General features: G+C 49.6%; 1 long non-coding RNA gene and 2 other non-coding genes across 3 annotated transcripts; 1 reads left to right on the forward strand and 2 right to left on the reverse strand.

Annotated features, from left to right (window-relative positions):
* Window positions 1-532: 532 nt before the first annotated feature.
* Window positions 533-3006, reverse strand: LOC128627084 (uncharacterized). The gene is made up of 3 exons (XR_008391183.1): window positions 2801-3006; window positions 1000-1069; window positions 533-616 (listed from the first exon to the last, which is right to left on the reverse strand). It is a non-coding gene; the product is annotated as an uncharacterized LOC128627084 (long non-coding RNA).
* A 7161-nt stretch (window positions 3007-10167) lies between these two features.
* TRNAL-CAG (transfer RNA leucine (anticodon CAG)) lies at window positions 10168-10250 on the forward strand. Its single transcript has one exon. It is a non-coding gene; the product is annotated as a tRNA-Leu (tRNA).
* Window positions 10251-10469: 219 nt separating this feature from the next.
* Window positions 10470-10552, reverse strand: TRNAL-CAG (transfer RNA leucine (anticodon CAG)). Its single transcript has one exon. It is a non-coding gene; the product is annotated as a tRNA-Leu (tRNA).
* Window positions 10553-20356: the final 9804 nt, after the last annotated feature.

Genomic DNA, 20356 nt, shown 5'->3' on the forward strand with positions numbered 1-20356 from the left:
TTTGTTTAAATAATATGTCTAAAGCAGGGACAGTTTGTTCCGGGGATTTCACCCTCCAACTTGAAAAGTGAGCCCCTGGACTGTGAGTTCTAGACCATTCTGGGCCTCTGTTTACCCTTCTGTAAAATACACAGGTTCTGCAGGCCTCCGGGGACTCCTGCAGGCCTCCGGGGACTCCTGCAAACCACCACTGAGAGCTACTGTTGGGGGGGAGGGGCATAGAAGAGGAGGCACCAGGAGGACTCAGGTGCCCGTGCTCCTCTAGGCTGGGAAGAGGATGGGCCCGAGCCTCGGGGGACAGGGGAGCCTCCTGGGAAGGACACTGGGGGCAGGGGTGCGAGGAAAGTGTTTCCCTAGTGAGTCTTTCGTGCCATTTAAAGTAGAATTATGTAAATGTAAAAGCCTGTTAATAAAACTTTTTTAGACATATGATGTCAAAAGTGTTTCAAGGGTACATTGAAATTTGCATTTTGGTATATTTAAAATTCCTCACATAAAAGTGTTATAACCTCAGGATCCAAAGTCATTCGGATGACCCAATTCTATTTGTCACCTGTATTTATTTGGTCTTCATCCTCATTTCCTGGCTCCCACCACTTCAAACCCTTTGGATTTCCTGAGTGATAAGAGCAATGGAAACATGTTTTGTTATATTTGACTTCTTGTCTTTAGTTCCTGAAAACCCTTCAGAGCCATAAAGGTGGGGTGGGGGAGTCCCTTTCTACCACAACTGGGTTCAGGGGTAGTTTTCGGAAAGCACCTAGGGAGTGGCTGCGGTTGCCAGGGAACCAGCCCTGAACAGAGGGTCCCGCAGCCTGATTTCCGGGGAGAGAAGGGACGGAGGTCAGATCAATCGCCCAGGGCTGGGGCGTTAATCAATCACACCTGAGCAATGAAGCCTCTGGGACCCCCCCCCCCCCGCCCAAAATTGAGGAGCTTCCACGGGCCACGGTGCCCAGCCCGAAACTCCGCAGGGAGAGGCGCTCCTCAGTGCCCGACCTGCTCCCAGGCATCTCTGGTCTGAGTGTGGATTTGTCCCTTTTAATGTCCTCTGTAACGAACTGGTGACCTGGAGAAACAAGTATAAAACTGGCCTCGGCTCTGGTTGCCTTTGAACTCGCTGAGGTTCAAAGGGACAAACAACAATGGGCAGGATCTCTGGCCGTAGACTTCCGGATGCCTGCGGGAGAGGAGAAGGGGGGATGCAAAAGGAAAGTGAAATCCTCTCTGCTCACGGGCGGCAACTTCTGATAATGGCTCCTGTGATTCATTGGAAAAGACCTGGCACTGAAAAAAAACAAAAATAACAGGGAGGGAACGACAGGCGCCGAGAAAGGCAAGTTTCCATTTAACTTAACCCTTAGGTCTGCTCAGAGCTATTCTGGCAGGTGATTTGTTCACGTTTCTCTGGGCCGAGGGCTTGGGCTCCATTCTCCTTGGCCAGAAATGTAAACCGGGAGGCTTCCTTGAGGCAGTGTCTTTTGGATCTTAAAGTTAGGCAGTGACAACCTCAGCCGGCTCCTGGGGAAGGGGCAGAGCCTGCCCAGCCTCAGTCCCAACCCCTGGCAAATAACCTCACGCCTGGCCGTGTGCACCATGGTCATCCCCCAGCAGAACCAAGGGCACCCAGGGAGGGTTCCAGAGCACGAATGCCTTCTCCTAATATCTTCTTTATGATCATTGTGATATACATGCTTGTGATGAGAAATTCCAGGACCGCAGAGAGTTGGGAACTCCTATCTCATTCCCTCTCCCCAGAGTGAACAGGGTTCTGGGCACCTTCCCAGGGTCATCTCCAGGTCGACCCTGGGAGCAGTCAAGGTAATGATGCCCTTTCTGTAGCTGAGAAAACTGAGCCCTGGGAAGGGGGAGAGACTGTTGAGGCCACACAGCTGGAAAGTGGCAAATCTGGGATTTGAACTTGACTCTCCCACCCTCATGTCCACCAATGTCCGCGAGTCTAGGAGGAGTGTCAGCTCTGAGTGGCTCCATCCTCAGCTTACAGTCCTTCTCTGCTCTATCTCCTGTCCAGCACAGACACACAACACATCACACTTACATGCACCCAGCCACACAGAAATACCCCGTACACACGCACACACTGGCCCCGTGGGCTGCCCTCACCCCCATGCACACGCAGCCATCTCCAAACCAACATACGCACTCCCGCATACTTGATCACTCATGTGCAATGTGCAGAAACACACTGGAGACACATACACATATGTCCTCACTTGCAGAGACCCAGCTTCTATACACCCATAGGCACAGACACCAGCACTTGTCCTGTCTCCACCAGATTCCTCTCTCAACCTCAGAGAGGCCACACCCCCTCCCTGTGCGATCTCATTCCAGTTGCTGTGGATTCTGCCACCATCTACCATCTCCCAGCCAAGCCTGGGCCCGCTGTCTCTGTGCCCTTCCCCATCTGGCCAAGTTTCTAAGGCAGAAGAGTTCTGAGGTTCCTGTCCTCACTGCCGCAGCCCCGGGACCTCCTGGAGATTTGGTGAAGATTACTGGCTCCTGAGGTTGAAGTGTGCAGGTGTCTTGAAGGGGACGTTCGCTGGAAGATAAAAATCCCGACTCTAAAGTGGAGGCCCAGCCCTGACTCTCACTCCGGCCCCTGTGACCTTCATGCTCCCTTACTGCTCATCTTCACTGAATCTTTCCAAATCTCTTGCCTCAGTTTCCCCCAGTAGCTCTCAGAGAATGGAAACTTGCACGTCAGTCTGACTCCAGACTCTCCCTTAAGTGTGGCCCAAGCATAATGAAAACACACATTCCTGCCCCCCAGACCTACTTGGGGTCCCCAGGGCTGGTGCAGGGTGGGCCAATCAAAAAGATGAGTGGGCCCTGGACAGGTGGCTCCATTGGTTGGAATATTGTCCTGTGCACCAAAAGGTTGCAGGTTCAATCCCCCAGTCAGGGCACATACCTAGGTTGCGGGTCGATCCCTGGTCAGGGCACCTATGGGAGGCAGTTGGACTCTGTCTCTGTTTCACGTGGATGTTTCTGTCTGTCTCTTTCCTTCTCTCTCTGAAGTCAATTAACATCCTTGGGTGAGGATAAAAAAATAATAATAATGAATAAATAAGCTGAGTAGGCAGGGAAAAGAATAAGTTCCTCGCTTCCTCGGTTAACTAGGGGAGAACTGTCTAGCCAAAATGTAATCTCAGGGAGCAGAGCACAGGGACTGAGGTCTTTGGCTGGGGTGCTGTCAATATCTGGAGAAAGGACACTGGGAATTTGGGGTTTATCCATTCATTTTCTCAGTGAATAAGCATCGCCAGAGTGCCTACAAGGTGCCAGTGCTGGGATCAGTGGGGAATGAGGAGCTCAGGCAGGTCCTGCCCCCGTGGAGCGTGGGGTCTGCTGGGAGCCCATGCGGCGTGAGAATCACGCACACGCACATGCACACACACACTTGTATGCAACCACACACCATGCTGAGAGTTCTGGTGCAGACAGGTGCGCTGACCCAGGCTGGAGGTCACCTTCTTAGGGTTAGGGGTGTCCAGAGAGCTGAAGTGAAGGTATGGAGTTCCTTCTGCAATGTTGAATCTTCTTCAGACTGCCTGGCCTAAAATATATATATATACTGCATTCAACTCTCTCCTCTATGGGAGGCTTGATAAACCAGGACACTTGGTCTGTGTGGCTGCTGAGACCTTTGAAGAACAAAGGATGCGTCAGGAATGCTCCTCCTTGTTGTTTCTGAAAAGTTCTCCTGACTTTTTCTTTGGTGTCGCAGGAGCAGTGAACTGGGGGAGCCTGGCTCCCCAGGATGTCTCTGTCAGGGGGCCTGGGCACCCTAATTTTGTACTAGTCAGCGATGACCTATGTGAACTCAAAGAGACAACCTGTCACCTGTTGGCCCCTGTTGGCATGTCCTTTGCTGGAGTTTCCCAGCACCAAAAACAAAGCTGGGTTTTTCAGGCTCTGGAGCCCAGAAGGCACATCGAGAGTTCAGAAAACTGGGAGTTATTTGAGGGTGAGAGAATTTCCGGAGGAAATGTTGAAGCTCTGATTCTGTGTGAGTGGGAAAGTCCGGTAGCTGTTAGATTCGGCCGCTCCCAGTATTCAGGCCACCCTCCTCCTCCTCAGAAGCCCCATTTGGGTGGGCTCAGGTGTTGCACAGAGACGGCAGTGCCGACTTCCAGCATCTCAGGGACCAGATCCGACTCTGCACAGCAGAGGAAACAGCTGCAGGCTGGGCCCTCAGGCTGCGCGCAGAAAATGAGTGAAGGCTTCGGGAAAGTGGAGTGTTCGTCCCTTTGTACCGCCCTCTCCCCGAGATCCCCAGCTTCCCTGCAGAAATCGATGGCCCAGCTTAACCCTAGAGGCTCCTCTGTAGCATCCTCGGTTCTCAGACCCATGTCCACTCAGCCCCACTCCCAGGCCTGTGTTCCTGCGGTGTCCCTGCCTGGAATGCCACCCCCTTCCTGTCCACCCCTGCGGATCAGGCCTGTTCTTCTTTGCCCACCTTTTCCAGCAAGCCCTCCCCTCTTTGACAATGCTGGAGTTCTTTTCTGGTGGGACTGCTTATTTCATTGGGTGAGCTTTGCTCTTTTGCTCCTGATGGTTTACAGCCAAGCCATCAGGGCCCACACTATACAATCAAAGTACAAACCAGGCATTTCCCTGGCCAGGTAGCTCAGTTCATTAGAGCATTGTCCCTTCATGCCAAGTTTGTGGGTTCAAGCCCTGGTCAGGGCACATACAGAATCAACCAATGAATGCATAGGTAAATAAAAAAAAATGGTGTTTCTCTTTCTCCCTTCCTCTTCCTAAACATCAATTAAAAGTAAAAGATTAAAATACACAATATAATACAAACCACATATATAACTGTTTCTAGTAACAACATTGGAAAGTATACGGAAACAGATGAAATTAATTTTAACTATACATTTTACCTGATGCAACACAGCCAAAGCATTATTACTTCCAGATGTCCTCAATATGCAAAATGAATAATAGAATCGCTTACATTTTAATTGTCATACTTCCTTTGAAATCCAGTTTGTATATTGTGCCTACAACTCATCTTCATTATTTCAAATGCTCAGTAGCCAGCTCCTGACTGCTGTGTTGGCCCTCAGGTGACATGTGGCTGAAGTTCACAGTAAACTGTCTTAAATCAAAAAGAGCATTGGCTTGTGAAACTGAAAAGACCCAGCTAGATGGTTTTAGGCACACTGACATCCAGGAGTTCCAGTGATGTCAATATCCTCACAGGTCTGATGTTCTGTATTTTCCAGCTCTTTTTCTCAGCAGGCTTCGGATGGCATTGCAAACACGGCCACCACGAGCCTCAGGCTTTCCTCTACTAGCTCTGCCGTCTGACCCCCCAACACTTAGCTTCTCTTTAAGTTTCCTCGGCCAGACTCCCATTGGGCCAACTGGACTCAAGTCCTCATTTCTGAACCAATCGCTGAGTGACTAAGTGAGTGGAACTGACTGATTGGTCCGGCCTGAGTCACATGCCCATTTCCTACGGTTGGGGAGTGGAATCAGCCTCACCTGAACTGCTGGGAAGGAGAGTGGGGAGGGGCTTGTTCCGCAAAGAAAAACTGGGAGGCTGGGAGCAGAAGACAGGGTTGGGAGGTAGAGAAGGAAGATGAGTTTGGGGAGTGAGCTGTCGCCAGAGTGGAACTGAATTCCAGGAGGCTCCCAGAAAGTTCTGGTCCAAGAGGATAACCATCTGGTCCTGAGGAAATGTTAAAAATATTTCATGATAAATGTGGCTCTTACAATGAGGATGGGGAACAGCCTTTGGGCTGGATCCATCGGGGGCTTGGTGGTGGGTGGGGAATCTAGAGTGGGAGGAGCCAGGGTGGGCAACCTCTTTAGCAGCCCTGGTTAGCAGTTAGCACCGCACTAGTTTACTCTGCCCACATGGACTTGGCCGTGAGGAGTAGACCAGGGGTATATCCAGTAGCCTAGACCTCAGGTACTGTGTCCTCCCTGTTCGCTGCATGAAGCACTGGGAGAGAAAGGCCAGGCTGGCCAGGCCCTAAGCAGAACACAAAACCCTTTTAGCTAAAGAGGCAGAGTAGATGGGGCCTGTGAAAGGGTCTAGAGGTCCCTGAGGCTCAGATGGACAAAAGAGCTGATGTGCCCGTGTGGAGGGCTGGGCATGGGGGTCAGAGATGGAGGCTCCTGGGAAGACCAAAGGTCATGGATGGCCTCACCTGGGGAGGCCTCCTGAGCTCCATGGCACTCATTCCTGGGGTTCTCTTTCTAGGGTAACCAAAAGTTTGGGGGCATGATAAGCGGGCCACAGAACCTGGAAGTGAGCTCCTGGTCTTTGGTCTGTTCTGATCACCACCGTGTACCTCATCCATTCAGAATGGGGAAACTGGTCTGCCCATCTCTCTCCATGGAGACTGTGGACCCTGCGGTCTTTGGCTCCGGTTCCAGAGGGGCTGACGGTTCATCCACTTCACCCTGGGACCCACTCTCAGTGGGCCAAGGTGTCCAAACCGGAGCCTTGGCAGGGACTCGCTGCTGGCACTTGATGGTTTCTGAAGCCCCGGAGGCCAAGGAAACCAGAGCGTGAAGCACAGAAACTTGGCCATGCCACTTGGGCTGGCTTGCCGGGAAAAGCCAACCCTTTCTCTTCAAGTCTCCAATCATAAAAACAGGCCTAAAAATAGCACGTCAGAGTAAAGGCTGCCATCTGAGTTGGCAAGCCTGCGTGGCCTTTTTTTTTTTTTTTTTTTTTTGAGACAATGTAAAGAAAACACCTATCACAATGCTAGGCCCAGAACAGTTCTCAAGAAGCGATATTGAGCTAGAAAGTTCAGGCTCCATGGACAGCAGTGTGACTCTGGTGAGTGACTTGGCCTCTCTGAGCTTCATTTTCCTCATCTGTAAAATGAAGGCAATGAAAACCCGTGTCGTGGTGCTATTAACGCTACGAAGGGAAATAATGGATGTCAAGGAGGCCTTCACTGAGGCTCAGCTTCCTGTTACTCTCCCCCCAGGCAGAGGTGGCCATACGGGCTAAGGTCGCAGAGATGCCAGGATTCTCCCTTCCAGGTCCCTCAGCTCCCCAAGCACCAGGTCCCCCAACTGGAAGAGCCAGGCTGGGACTTCCCCTGACGTGGGCAGACTTTCCATAGTGACCTCACGGGACTTTCCTCTCCCAAGCTGGACAAATGCCCAGAACAAGGAATGGGTGTAGCCTGTTCCCAAGAGCCCATTTTTGATGTGTAGGTTGCCAATAAGGAGGAGATGGTCTTGGGGGCCTGGGGCTGCAACCGGCTCCTAAAAAGCATTTTGCAGGCTGGGAGTCTGACACCTGACGTTCATCCAAACCCAGGAGGACACAGGCCCGAGTGGGGCCCCAGCACGGATCCCTCTCAAGGGAGCGCTCTTTTGCAGACAGGCAGGAAGGGCCACAGGCACAGCTGGCTGGGCGGGCTTCAGCTCTGCCCAGTCTCTGTTTCCTCATCTCTAGAATGATGCGCACTCTGAGACACCGGTGGTATAAGGCACGAGGGGAGGGTTTGAGAGGCAGAGAGTTCTGGGCTTCCGCCCCAGACAAGACCTTGACAAGTCACTCAGCCCGCCTGAGCATTGGCTCCCTGGTCTGCAAAATGGGGCAAAAGTGCCCCCATTGGGGGCACTTTGAAAGGAAGTTGTGAGCATCTGGTTGCCTGGCCCCTCTGTGGTCTCGGGGGGCTTTCCGTTGCATCCCTGAATCCCCTCTCTCCTGCTCACATCCCTCCACGCCTCCCCCCACACATACCCACCAGCCAGCTGGCAGGGCCTGTCCCTTTTACCTCTAAAACACATCTTGAATCTTGAATTTGACTACCTTTTGTGATCTCCGCTTCCCTGGACCAGCCACCGTCATCTCTCCCCTCCCTTGCCATGGCCTTCCCCCTGGACTGCAGTTCGTCTCCTAACCTCTCACATCCACCTTCCACGCAGCAGCCAGAGGAGTTGTTCTGCAGGGCCACCTGGATCATGTCCCTCCCTTGCTTGAGACACTCCAGTGACTCCATCACACACAAAAGAAAATCCAGACTCCTCTCCCTGGCATTCTGTCTCTGAGTGATGTGGACTTCAGCCTCCTTTTCCACCTTGACCTTGCTCCATTGGCCTTGTTCCTCTGACAGACCACACTCCTCCCTGCCCCAGGACCTTTGCACTGGCTGTGCCTCTCACTTGGAATGCCCACCACCCCCAACTGTGATTTTACTTGTCTCTCCCTTTTGAACTCAGCATCACCTCTTTAGAGAGACCCTCCCTGACCACTCTTCCTATGAGAGCCCCTTGTCATTCTCGATCACTGTTAAAGGATACTTTTTTTGAGGTAAAATCATGAGTCTCACATAAATATAAATGAACGCTAGTCAAAGATTTCATTCAACTTGTTATTTTATGGGGGAACCGGCAGTAATAGTTGCAATGGGTTCAAAGGGGATTTCAAAGACACACATATTGGCAACCGGGGATGATGAATTTATAAACAGATGCAAAAGTGGCCAATATCCACAAGGCGATATTTAATTGCATTGCATTCCTAAAACCCACCTGTCTTTCTATGGGCAGATGCCATTTGCGTGTAGAAGTAATGAAAAGCAAAGGCCGCTATAGAATCAGAGAGCCAGGGTTGGTGCCCCAGGCAAGATTCCAGTAATCTTTGGTTAGCCTCTTTCAAGGTGTCTAAAAATTTCCTCACACATCTTCTTTCTTGCACTTACCAGTACCCCAACTTGTTCACCTGTTCCTTATCTTTCTCCCTGCACCCACGCGGTACTGTAACGTGAGGGCAGAGATGGTACTGCACACAGCATCTAAGAGTGGGCGGCACATAGCAAGGACTCAAGAAATACTGACATCCTTTGCAATAAATATCCAGGGCAATCGGTATTTCAGGGGAGGACACAAAGGAGGTTATCGCTGGGTCTAAAGTAATAAATTCAGACTGCGGATGAGGAGGTGCATTTGGAGCAAGGAAAGGGGGGACGGTCCATCGCCTGTGAAACAACCAGGATCTCTGCCCACGCCTGGTGCTGCAGGGCTCCTCGACATCCTGAGCCCTAATGGTTCAGAGGGACAGTTATGGGGTGGAGGTGATAGGGCGTGTTCTCTGGCTGAGGCTGCTCTGTGATACCATCTCAGGGGAGGCAAAGGGCACTGAGGTGTCAGTGTGACTCCACACCCTCGGGGTCTGTACCCTGGGCTCCAGGGCCCGGTGCTGAGATAGCTTTCAGGCCCTCTCTTTCCCTGCCCGTGTCACTTAGTGGCCCATTCACGCCAGCACCTCCGTCTCCTGTCTCCCCATCCTGCCCACCTTTCTTTAGGAATTGCATTCTCAAGGCCCCAGGGTGCCTGGGGATGGGGGCACACGAGATCCTAGGAAGGTGGGGGTATCCTTTGCCTCCCGGAAATCCCGTGGAGAAAGGCGCTCAGAAATCCCGTGAGGTCTTCTGGTTTCTGGATAGAGCCGACGCGTGGGTAAATCTGGGGTTAGGGAAGGAGGGGGTGGAACGTCGGGCTCCAGGTCGCAGAGCTGGGGGGTGGGGGGACATGAGTCACGAAGGAGAAGGAGAGGCAGGGATTATCCACGAATGTTATCTGAACGCCTACCTTGTGCCAACCACGTTTTGGGCACCTTGGGGTCACGGTCAAGAATAGGGTTGTTGTGGCTGTGTGGTTGCAGGAGTCCATCTAACCCGGAGCCTGAATGAGTTGAGCACACGTATAAATGTGAAGTTGCCGTTTTGACAAATGTTCGGAAAGAGAATGCGGTACCGGTGCCTGCAGACCTTGTGATATCCCGGCTTCCCCTCCTTCGGGCGCCAGCAAACGGATCTCGTAGCCAGTGCGGTGTGCGGGCTTGACTGCTTCCTGCAGAAACGCGAGGGTGCTTGCAGATGGGCAAGATTCAAAGCTGATGTGCATAGAAAATGCATGCACGCAGAATGAATGCAAGTCGGAGGCGCCAAAAGCGGCCCTGGGTCTCCGGCAGGCTGCGTGCGCCCTCTGCTGCAGCCTGGGCGCCTCGCTCGCCGCTTCCGTTCGAGCCCGTGCTGATTTCCAGCTGTTTCCAATGCTGGGTACAGAACAAGCTCAGCCCGTGCCATTTCAGGCGCATGCGTACACTAGAGATATTCAGAAAAGTTCTTCCGGCAACAACTTGTCTCAGCAGTCAGGATGGCCGAGCGGTCTAAGGCGCTGCGTTCAGGTCGCAGTCTCCCCTGGAGGCGTGGGTTCGAATCCCACTCCTGACAAGAGGCTACTACTTTTCTTATTTCATCAATAAATAACCACAAATCAACTACATGATATTTTGTGCCTTTAGATACCAGTGTGTTGTAAAAACAAGTATTTTCATCTTCCCAATTAGACGTACGTAGCTTTACACGTAAAAAGATAAATCCCCCTTGTACAGCGGAACGTTGTTACCGTGGTCAAAAGTTCACACCCGAGTGGTTTAAAAAGGGGACAGCTGTCAGGAGTGGGATTCGAACCCACGCCTCCAGGGGAGACTGCGACCTGAACGCAGCGCCTTAGACCGCTCGGCCATCCTGACCCGGGTAGGGATTGGCCCTCGATATTATGTAGTTTCTAGTTGAATGCAACGTGGTTTCCGAACCAGTGACTTAGGGATTCCCGGCACCTTTTTACACTCGGTCCCTGTCGTTACTCTGAACCTGGTTCAGTCTTTTTTAATACTCATAAATCCTAAATGGAAAATCTCTAGCCTGAACAGAAATAGAAAACCAATTTCCCCAGCCATCGGTAGAAAATAAACATAAAAATAAATACAAAGGAAACGAGACTTCTTTCCTTAAATTCTCGCCACTTGCCGAGGCTTGGAACCCGAAGTTTTGACCTTATTTTTAACGACTAATTCTATCGGGGTAAAGGGCCCAGTTACTGTTGGGCCACTGCGGGGTTTCGGGGGTTCTCTTCGGCAGAGGGGGGTTGCTCCGTGATGGACTTTCGCGTGGACTCCCCAGGATGGGAAGCCCTGGGCAACGGGATCCCGTTCCACAAGCTGTTGAGCTGGAGCCTCATCCGGAGAAAGGTGACTTTTATACCTTGTTGATAAACTTCGGCCTACCGACGCCTACTGTGCACCAGGGGTCGGGAGGCGTCCGGCTGTCCTTGCTCTGAGACCTGCGACTGGAGGTGCGCGCGCAGTGCGGCTGGGTCGTTACCGAGCGGGGCGCCTGGGCGGGTGGCCAGGTCCCCGTCCCCGGAGGCGTTCAAGGCTGGAAAGCACAGCCACTCCGCGGAAGGGCTGGTGAGGGGATTCCGGAGTCCCCGTATTAGTTTCTTATTGTTGCTGTAACAAATCGCCACTGATTGTGAGATATACGGTATAGATGTGAAAAATAGTAAAGTACTTAATAAAGAATAATACTAGAATAAACAATGCGTTTCCTATATTCATAACTGTAAACCTACTTTTGCCCCATCCTGTGGGTATGTGTGTGTGTGTGTGTGTATATATATATATAATATATATATATATATATTATATATATATTATATATATTCTCCTTTTTCTCTCATCTTTCGTTATTATTGAAATACACATAACGTTGTGCCCCATCTTCAACATTTTGAGGTGTACAGTTAAGTGGTATTAAGTACATTGCTGTGAAGCCATGATCAGCGCCAGCTGCCTCCCATATGCGCCCAGACCAGGGATTGAACCTGCAACGTTTTGATGTACAGGATGATGGCCCAACCCAGGGAGCGACCGGGCAAGGGCCCTATAGCTCTAATCTTGCAAAACTGAAGCTCTGTCCCCATCAAACAACTCCTCATAGCCTCCTTCCCCCAGCCCTTAGCAACCACCATTCTGCTTTCTGTCTTTATACATTTGATATTTTTTTTAACCAGAGTAACCCTAAGTACCTCATACAGTGTTTGTCCTTTTGTGTGTTTTATTTCTCTCAGGATAATGCTTTCAAGGTCCATCCATGCTGTAGCATGTGACCATATTTCCTTCCTTTTTAAGGCTGGACAATACTCCGTTGTATGTATATATTCTGCATTTTGCCTACCCACTCACCCATCAGTAGACACTTGGGCTGCTTCTACCTTTCATCGATTGTGAATAATGCTACTGTGAAATGGATGTACACATATCTCTTCCAGGTTCCGCTTTCAATTCTCTTGCATATATATCCAGAGGCAGAATTGATTGCTGGGTCATATGGTATTTGATGGAGATGAGAAAGCCTGGCATCCTGCAGAGGAGGTCTCAGGAAGTCTTGGAACTGTGGCAAGATTGGGAAGTAGTTGAGGGAGGGTGGAAGAGGGGGCAGCTCCCAGCAGTGGGGCCTGGGCCGAAGCTGGGAGAGGGAGAGTTTTGACGCCCCCATGGCTGGAGCTGGGTTGCACCACTGGAAGGGAGGCTGAAGGAGTTCCTTCAGGGTTCCTTGCCTCCTGGTTGCTTCACCTCTGTCACCTCCTTTAGGAAGCCTTCCCTGATGCTTCTTTCCTTCAGCTAGGTTTTTGGCTTCCTGTGTCCCCACAAGTTCTTGGGCTGACCCCTCAAAGCACCGGGATTGGAATGGCTTGTCTAGTTGGGTGTCCCCTTCCTGCCCCCAAAATAAGTTCTTCAAAAGGGCGGAGATTGCAAGAGTCTTGTTTGCCCCTAAGTCCCCAGCGTCTAGGACACAAAAATGTGACGAGGGAGCTAAATGAGTACAGGCTGAGTAACGAGTGAGTACAAACAACAGGAGAGGGGTAAGCCAGGGACAGCAAGTCCTGGAAATGCCGCCGCAGCTGGAACCTGGAAAGAATGGGGTGGGTTCACTCAAACCCTGGAAGGCTCGGGAATCTGAGCCTTGGATCCCTGAACAAATGATTAATCCTAATGCCCTCTGTTTGGAGCTCCCACCCTGAACAACCTTCGCCCCTCTTGCAGAAGGGGCCAGGCAGAGAAAATAACCAAACCTCAAGTCTGACCTTTGCCTCATTCTGGGCCAATAAGTAACTGGCCCGGAGGAAGTTGGAGGGTACCTGCAAGGACCCTGCCCCTTCCACCCATGTCTTGGCTGCATCTCTCAGCACAGAGGCGTCACGAAGGCCATCAGCCCACGCTCCTCAGCATCCTGGTGTGCACCCATTATTCTTGCATTATCCACCTGGAATGCCCCCTTCGCAAATGGCTGTTTTCAGGGCTCTGTCCACATCATACTTCTACCCTGAAGGCCTCATATCTTGTTACTCCAGGAAGGTCAGCCATGGCGGCGGTGTATAGAATGGGCGTTAGCCTGGAATTCCTAGAGCCCACCGAAGCTGTTGGCTTTGTGGTCTTCATGCACAGCCACTTCTAACCCCAGGGGGTGCTCAGTGACAAGGACAGCCACCTGGCCCTGACTGGTGTGGCCTGGTGGGTTGGGCATTGTCCCAGACACCAAAAGGTCCCTAGTTTGATTCCTGGTGGGGCCACGTGCCTGGGCTGTGGACCAGGTCTCTGGGCAGGGGCACGTTTAGGAGGCAACCGACTGATGTTTCTCTTTCACATCCTATGTCTCTCTCTCTCTCTCTTTCTCCCTCCCTTCCCCTCTCTCTAAAAATACATAAATAAAATACTTAAATAAAGAAGAAGAGGCACCTGGTCCCTGGTCATGTTGACTCGCTGTGAGCTAAGTCCTGTCCTTCTCTGGGAGGGACAGATGTCTCTATGGTGACAGGAAGCAGTTAAACCAGATCACTGTTTCCCAAACTTCAAACTTAGTTATTACCTTGGGTTTTTAAAAAATATCTACATACTACTTGTTCTCTTACATTTTTTAAAATAAGAAACTTATTTTTTCCTTTAATTTGGTAAAAGACACGTAACATAAAACGCACCAATCTTCAGTATACTGTTCTGTGGCAGTCACACTGCTGTGTGAACGTCACTACATTCTGTCTCTAGGGCTTTGTCATGTCCCCACTGAAACTTCCTCCCCATCAAACACTCGCTCCCCCCTCCTCCCTTCCTGCAGCCCCTAGCAACCACTGGTCTACTTTCTCTTTGCACGACCTTGACTGCTCTTGATCCCTCATATGAGTGGAATCAAACGGGTTTGCATCTTTGCAACTGGCTTATGTCGCTATGGATCATGTCTTCAAAGTTCACGCTGTAGCATATGTCAAAAGTTCATTCCTTCTTCAGGTTGAACAGTGTTCCACTGTGCATATGAGCATATTTCGTGTGTATATCCATCCATCAGTGGACACTGGGTTGCTGCCATCCTTTGGCTGTTGTGAATAATGTTATGAGCGTGGGTGTACAAACATCTCTTTGAGACCCTGCTTTCTGGTTTTTTGGATCTATACCCAGAGGTGAAATATACACTGTCATTCTATTTTTAATTTTTAGGGACCGCCATATGGGTGGGTATCGCCTTATCTTCCCACCAACAGTACACAGTGGTTTCCATTTCTCCGCATTTTCGCCAACTCCTGTTTTTTTCTTTTTTCTTTTTCTCTATTTGGATAGTAGCCACCCTACTGAATATGAAGTGCTATCTCATTCTGGTTCAGAGTTGCATTTCCTCAATCATTCGTGGTGCTGAGCTGCTCTTTATGTGCTTGTTGGCCATTCGAATGTCTTCTTTTAAGAAATGTCTAATCATGCCCTGGTTGGTGTGGCTCAGTGGATTGAGTGCGGGCTATGAACCAGGGGGTTGCTTGTTTGATTCCCAGTTAGGGCACATGCCTGGGTTGTGGGCCGGGTCCCCACTGGGGACCACACGAGAGGCAACTACACATTGATGTTTCTCTCCCTCTCTTTCTCCTTCCCTTCCTCTCTCTCTAAAAATAAATAAAATCTTTTTTTAAAAAAGAGAATGTCTAATCAAGCCCTTTGCCCTCTTTTTGAATGGGTAGTTGTCGTTGTCATTGAGTTGTAGGGTTCTTTATATATTCCAGATGTTAATCTCTTATCAGGTATTAATCCCTTAATCCCAAATATTTTCTCCTGTTCCGTAGATTGCCTTTTCACTCTGTTTACTCGTGTCCTTTCATGCACTGGTTTGACTGTGATGAATTCCAATGCACCTATTTTGACTTTTGTTGCCTGTGGTTTTAGCATCACACTGTAAAGATCATTGCTAAGTTCACTGTCATGAAGCTTTCCGCTGTATTTTCTCCTAAGAGCTTTATAGATTTTTATCTATGTTTAGGCCTCTGGCTTACTATTCATTTTAAGTTAATTTTCACGCTTGGTATAAGGTAAAGACCGAACTTCATTTTTTGTCTGTAGACACCCAGCTTCCCAACACCACTGGTTGGAAAGACTGCCCTTTCCCCACCGAGTGGTCTTGACACCTTTGTCAAAAATCATTCGACACATTTGAAAATCATGCGAGGGATTTGCATAGTTTTTGAAACCAAACTATTTTCTTTACATGGACTCACTTTTTAACTGTAGTAAATGAGCTTTAAAAAGAAACTTACAATTTGGCTGTCATAGAAAACCTGCATCATCACCCATACATGCAGTCCTTTGACATTGAACTGAAAGGTACTCTGGCCTTCCCCTCCTACCGGGCTAGCTGACGGAAGAGAGGTAGGAAGGGGCAGAACCCCCTGGGGGAGCTGGACCTGCCTCTCCCAGTCCCTGCTGGGGATGAGCAAATTTAAATGTAGATTCAGTTCTGTGGAAGCCTCTCAGTGGGCAAATCACTTCCCTATCTTCTTGGTTTACTTGTCTGTAAAAGCAGTGACAAGGAGCCACTTGGAAAACAGTTTTGCTACGTCTTATAAATGAATGGTACTTCTGCTACATGGCAGGGATTCTGCTCTTACATACTTAACCGAGAAAAACAAAAACACTTGTTCACACACACACACACACACACACACACACACACACACACAAAACTTACATGTGAATGTTCCTGGCAGATTTATTCCTGGTGGCCCAAAGTGGAAAGAACCCAAATGTCTATTAATTGGAGAGAGGACAAAGGAATTGTGGTATTTCGATACAGTGAAATACATTCAGCAATAAAAAAAGAAACAATCTGTTATGTGCTGAACGACACAGATGAACTGAGAAAACTTTGTGTTACACGAACTTTTCACAGAAGACTAAGCACTGTATTAGTTTCTTCTTGCTGCCATAACAAATATTCACGCACTTAGTGGCGTAAGGCAGCACAGACTTACTCTGTTACTGTCTGGAATCCCAAATGAGCCCAAGGTGGCTCAGTCAAAAGGTCGGCAGGGCTCCTTGCTTCTGGAGACTCCAAGGAGAATTTGTTCCCTGTGTCTTCCACTTGGAAAGGCTGCCAGCATTCCGTGGCTCCCGGCCATATCAGATCAGCCTCCATTTCTGGGTTTACCTTGTTTTCTCCTGTGCGATCAGCAAGCCTCCCTCTTACAAGGACACTTGTAATTATATTTTGGGTTCATCCAGATAATCCCAGATAATCTCCTCATCTCAAAATCCTTAATCATTTCTGCAAAACCTCTTTTGTCATTAAAGGTAACTATTATTCACAGGGTGGGCGTGGGGGGCAGCTAGAGATTAGGACGGAACTTCTTGGCAAGGGAGGCATTATTCAATCTGCCACAACTGTGAAATGTAAGATTCCATTCATAGGACATTCTAGAAAAGCCAGAACAACAAAACAGATCAGAGGTGGCCTGGGGCCTGGGCAGAGGTTGCAAAGGAACTTTTTGGGGTGATCAAAATGCTCAATCTTTTCATTTTGGTGGTGGCGACAGGCTGTATGCATTTATCAAAATGCCACAGAGAGAATCATTGTAGGAGAAAACAATAGCAACATACACAAGTGACAAAGGATGAGTACCTGTAATAGAAAAGGAGCTCATAAAGTTAAAAAAAAAATGACAGACAGGGCTGCAATGTGAGAGGGAGCACGTCATCAGCCAAGCAGCTGTCCCTTCTGCCGCCGCAGATTCAGGGCGTCGCCCATACCACTCTCAGGTTCGGTAACGGCCTGCAAACTGGAAATGCACTGGCGCCCACGGAAGTCAGCGGAGGCGAGCGCACACAGGGGCGACGGATACGTTCTGGAATGAGGCAGTGGTGATGACTCACTAACAGTGACCGCACTAAAAACCAGGGGCTTGTTTCGTCTTTAAAAGGGTGAGTTTTAAGTTCCACACGTGGAGCTTCTCTTGCCCCCTCCCCAGGAGTCATGGACGCCCTACACGTCACCTTCCCAGCCCCGGTGTGCGGTGTGCGGAGATTCACCAGGACTCCTGCCACGCAGGTGAGCTCACCGCCCCGGCGTCCGGAGTCTGCACGGGGCTCCGTCATACGGCCACAGCTGCCCGCCCACAGAGCTGACCAGTGTCCAGCTCCTCGGGGTGGAACTAAATGAGCTGAAACTGTACACTCCCACCCCAAACCACACAGTTAGACTGCCCGGTGTGGCCGTCCTCACCTGAAACAAACACATTTCCATCAGGCGCACCATTCCGTGGGTTTAGCTATTTATTACCTCCCAGAAGCTGAGGGCAAAGGACAGACCTCTCTTGGGGCACATTTAACTTCTTCGCTAGGTAAGGGCAGATGGTTCAAAACTGAATTTCAGAGAAAAGGAAGTAGGAATGGTCAAATAGGCTTAGGGAGAAGCTCTGGCCCTACCAGCGAAGTGTCAGAAAATAGAAATGGAAATGAAGAGCCTCTCTTTAATGCTCTTAGTGGGGGGTGTCAGCTAACGCGGTCTTTCAAAGCAATTTGGCAATTTCCATTTAAAAAAAACATTCCAATACCCTTCAACCTAGTGGTTCTTAATGTGCAGGTCTTCAAAGATGTGTAGAGTCTCACATGTGTGCAAAGGTATGTAAGTAAGTGCTTCTATGATGTCACTGGTATTGAGGAGCTATTGGGAACCATTTACATGTCTGTCAAGTGGGGGAAGGGCTAAAGAATTACGTGACAGCTACTCTATCAAATGTTACTTGGCATAGAAGAAGAATGAGGCTAATCTTCATGTACTGTCATGGAGAAATTCCCGAGGCATAACATTAAGTGGAAAAGTCAAATTTCAGTGTATAGAGTGTAATTTCCTTCTTTGGTAAGTAAATGTTTTTTAAAAGTTATGTACCAAGCAAGTCTCTCTATTTCCACCATGTAGCATATAGTAGTGAAATAAAGAAAAGGAGCCCTGGCTAGTGTAGCTCAGTGGATTGAGCATGGGCCTGTGAATGAAAGGATCATGGTTTGATTCCCAGTCAGGGCACATGCAGTTCCCAGCAGGGGATGCATGAGAAGCAACCATACATTGACACTTCTCTCCCTCTCTGCTTCCCTTACCCCTCTGAAGATAAATAAATAAATAATCTAAAAAAGAAAAGATAGGTTAAGATTCTCCAGATGCTTCTCAGTGATTAACTGGAGGTCAGGGGAGGTCAGGGTCCAGGCTTGGAGATACGTGTGCAACGTGCAATGAAATAAATGAATGAATTAAATGATGAAAAACAAAGAAACCAAAACTGACCAGCCCTACAGCACCAGGCACAGGGGCAGCCGGAAAAGTGCAAAATCAATATTTGCTGATTACAATCACCAACCTCCTGATGCTGGCTTCTGGAAACTGCTGGGTTCACTGTTGGATGAACCCTGGGAAAACCTTTCTGGACATTTTTTAAAAAATGTAAATCAAATGGTATAACTGCCTTCTGGTGGTCTGTTTTCTTTTATAATAAAATCCACTCCATTGCTAAGGGTTTGAACCCTGGGTGATCTGGCCCCTGACTGCCTTGGGAACCCAATCTCTTCCCAGTACCCTCAACTCAAGTCCTTCTGTCCTGCCCTGGCTGGTGTAGCTCAGTGGATTGAGCGCTGGCCTGTGAAGCAAAGGGTCATTGGTTTGATTCCCAGTCAGGGCACATGCCTGGGTTGTAGGCCGTGTCCCCAGTAGGGGACCACACGAGAGGCAACCACACATTGATGTTTCTCTCTCACTCTTTCTCCCTCTCTTCCCCTCTCTCTAAAAAATAAATAAAATATTTAAAAATGTTAAAAAAAAGAGAAAAAACTCAGATATCGTAAAAAACAAAACAAAACCTTCTTCTCTTCCCCCAACTTTTCTTAGGGCAGGACCTTTTCATGGTTTTGTCTGCCTGGAATTCTCTTTTCCTGCCTGATTCTTAGTCATCCCTTCGATCCCTGCTTAGACATTTAGACCTGCCCCGACCCAGCTATCTAAATGACTGTTCTTTTCCCATGATACCCTGCTCCTTTTCCACAGCCAAGTCATCACACGTGGTAATCACATACCTGTTGACCCGTGGGTTTGTGCATCTACACTGTCTCTCTCTCCCCTCAGACTCCGGGAGGTGGGGTCTGGTTGGAGGGCTCCCAGTTGCGTCCCCAGCGCTGGGTACACCCGAGGTACACATTAAACATTTGCCCGGTGACCCTCCCGCATGCTGTACCCGCATGCCGCACCCACCCAGACGTGCGGCAGGCCCAGCTCCCAACAGGGGCTTGGCCAGAGTAAGGAGCCTCTGTAGAAGTGAGAACTGTGACTAGACTTGTGCCTCAGGTGACCTGCGTGACACTGATCTGTGTGACAGTACCTGTTCAGACCCCTGCTGGGGTCGGGGACCAGCCCTGGGAATACGCAGGCTTCCACATCCTCATCCTGGCGTTCTGCTCAGCCACCCCACCCGGAGAACCCAGGGCTCCCACGGGGCGGCAGAGATCCTGAGTGGGCGGCAGGTCCTAGCCTGGGGACAGGTCCCTTCCCACTTTTTCTGACTGGGATGGGGGTAAACAAAGTTGGTTTCGAAGAAAATGTCACCATAGAAAACAATGCAGGGATTGAGTCTTGCTTGCTGCCATTTGAAAGGAATGAAAGTGGGATTAACCAAAAAACAAAATCCAAACCAAAACCAAACAAAACCACTCCACTGTTTTAGAATCAGCCTCAGAAACAATCATTGTATTCTCTTCTGTGTCACAATAAAATTAATGGTTTACCCAAGTGCTTTGTTCTGCATTTGGGCTGGAGCAGTGAGCAGGAAGGCTGGTCTCTGGGCAGGGGCTCTGCAGCTACCAAGAAGCCCTGCTCCTTCCCTGAGTACCTGCTGGGGGGCAGAGTCGGGTGTGTTGGGAGGAAGCCCTTGAACATCCAGTTGAGTGAGTAAAGGGTTAAGTCAGCATCAACCAGTGATACTGTCAAGGAATAACTTTCCACTCTCCTGCTTGAAAAAAAAAAAAAAAGGTTAACTCCCTCCACCACCCTGCAGAATGAATAACGGCCCCCAGAAACATCAAAGCCTGTCCCAGAAACTGCAACTTTTACTTCACAGAGAAGAAGGGTCTTTGCAGATCGAACTAAGGTTCTCGATGAGGGAAGGATGGCCTGGATGACCTGGGTGGACCTTAATCCAATCA

Source organism: Artibeus jamaicensis, unplaced genomic scaffold (assembly GCF_021234435.1).
Source record: "Artibeus jamaicensis isolate MK-2021 breed Jamaican fruit bat unplaced genomic scaffold, CSHL_Jam_final contig_3152, whole genome shotgun sequence".
Lineage (NCBI taxonomy): Eukaryota > Metazoa > Chordata > Mammalia > Chiroptera > Phyllostomidae > Artibeus > Artibeus jamaicensis.